Source organism: Alosa alosa, chromosome 9 (assembly GCF_017589495.1).
Source record: "Alosa alosa isolate M-15738 ecotype Scorff River chromosome 9, AALO_Geno_1.1, whole genome shotgun sequence".
NCBI classification, from domain to species: Eukaryota; Metazoa; Chordata; class Actinopteri; order Clupeiformes; family Clupeidae; genus Alosa; species Alosa alosa.
In genome coordinates, this window is record NC_063197.1 from 31,792,815 (window position 1) to 31,795,314 (window position 2,500).

The 2,500-nt window shown below is 43.5% G+C and overlaps 1 protein-coding gene across 1 annotated transcript in view; it reads left to right on the top strand.

The window, feature by feature from the left end:
* ptprsa (protein tyrosine phosphatase receptor type Sa) overlaps positions 1-2,500 on the top strand; it is a 237,997-nt gene that overhangs the window by 828 nt on the left and 234,669 nt on the right.

Consider the following 2,500-nt stretch of genomic DNA (forward strand, 5'->3'; position numbering starts at 1 on the left):
ACAGTCTTTATCATCCCATGCAGTTTATCTATCATATATTATTTATCTCCGTGTTGCCTGTCACCGGAGTTGATGTCACGCTACATAAAGAAGAGCAATTGGAGACTGCAGATCGGGAGACTACACAAGACGACAATCCAAAGCATGGCATTTAATGCTTCGCATTGCTCGTCTTTAGACCCAAAGGAAATCTTGACTAAGACAGCTGAAAATGTCGCTGTTATAAGCATTCGTTTGTATCTTCTTTTAGCGCCGTTACAATCTTTGGCTTGACTGTTTGCAGGTCTCTCTGTGTCATTTCGTAGCGGAGTTGATGGTACCCGCTTACCAAAAAAAGCTGTGCATTTTCGTGAGTGAGAAGTCGGGAGAATTGAAAAAATCCCAATCTCGTGATCTTTATATGAAACGACGTATGGCAGACTAACCTGAGATGTTTAAAGCTGGCATTAGTCCGTTGGGATGGACGGCTATCAGATGTGACGCATAGCGTCAAATCAATGGGGACGTACATTTGCCATATGCCTTATGCCGAAGCCTTTTGAACGGCACTTTTTCGGGACCCGGGTTTTTCTGGATGAATAAACTTGAGTCAAATGATTTGCGTGTTCGTTTTCATAACTACACAGGGAAGAATAATTCATGACGGTTCTTATTTCGTCCCTGAATGGGGGAGTGCGCCTACGAGATGGAACGGAATGGGGGAGTGCGCCCACGAGATGGAACAGACACTTTTTTATTATTATTCCGCAATCCACAGACATAATATCACCCTATTCCCCACCTGAGATAAAATGAAACGATTATTTCCACAAGGAAGACTACTGGTTTAATAGCAAATACATCTCCTCCAAGTCCGTTTGAAGTACTCAATTCATGTTTGCAATGCCTATATGCACGGTGATCGTTGAAACATTTAGGCAAGAACACTTTTGGACATTAAACTGAACAAGGACAAGACCACGTATCCGCACTAAAGGGAGACTTACTGTCATTTTTTATTATAATATTTTTACTTGAAAGCTGAGTTTTCTCGATTGATTCCTGTCTTAAAGCTTAATAGCATGACGTTTAGATTGATATAATATGAAAAAGGGACGAGTTGTAATGTCCTCGGCTCTGGGCTGTTGAAATGGATTTAGTCATTGTCACGGCACCTTGTATGATTCCTTTATTGCTATTTTATTATCACTGGGAGAGAAGGCTGCCTTCTGCTGTAATATAATGCAGGTTCTCCCGTAATGTAATCTTGTTTATGATGTTGCTGTGGATTAGATTCCTCCATTACCCGGGACGACTGCTCATGAAGCGTCCGGGGTGACTGCTATCTCACGAGCTCACTCCCCGTGTAGCTGGATGGGCATGTGCACCTAGGCTCGCGCAGATTCCTACCGCGACCACGCCTCAAACTCGCATCCTGCCTGCTTCTTATTTACGCGTCAATCAGGCACAACCATCTCCGCGCGGAATAAAACCAGCCGGAGCAATCTCCGCCAGAGACACATGAAGAACAAACCTATTTAACCGGGATGCCACTAAAATCAAAGCGCATTTCTTGGTAGTGAAGGAGAGCGGACACCTAAACACCCCACTTTTTATGAATTCATTATGATGTGTTTAGCCACTAACAATGATAAATATGAGGGCAAATAACAAAAGCAAAAATATCAGTGACCATGAAACAATTTAATTCAAGGCAAATACTGTAATTAAATATTCAGATATCAGCCGAAAGAAAGTCATCCGCGCATGAAGAAACAGTGCCGCGCCTCGCTCGATTTTTCTTTGCTTGGAGAAGGCGTGAGGCTCGCGAGCGACCGCGCGGCTCTGACCTCTCCAGATGCAGCAGGACTGCCTCCCCGTAAGTGCGTGAGTCTGTGCCCCCCTTAAATATATATCCAATTAAGTAAAGTGTTGTTTTCAATCCCATAAATCATAAATGCCCGGTTCCTTCTTTTGACATTAAAGCTCTGCGCAACCCAGGTAGCGTTTGTGATTTATTTGGTAGCGCACTGATAGATCCGGAGCGACTTTTACAAATTCTTTACACAGAGCTGGTGGTTGCGGTTTCACCGAGCGCCTCCGCTTCACACATGTTCGCGCGCCTGCCTGTCATACGGATGGGTTTTAATTAAAGACACAGGAGGCCATCAAGCACCCCTCCCACATAATACCATAAAAAATACAAATCAATTACGTCAAAAGATGACAGTCGCAATTAAAATGTCATGGATTATCACTCTAGGAATGCGATTGCGGGGCGTGGTCTCGAAACAGCACCTAGAACATTCTCGAAATGATTCGAATGCTTGTGGAATCATGTACTCAATGGATCAATGTGTCGGGCAAAACATGGCCACAAATAAACAACAGTTTGCTTTCCTTACACGTTTTATTGTTACTGAAACACATGATGGTATTTTTGTTAGTTTATGTGATGATCAGGCATGTCATGTCCTATTTACTAGGCCCCTGACCTGACGTTCATTCCAGTGGGGTGGAC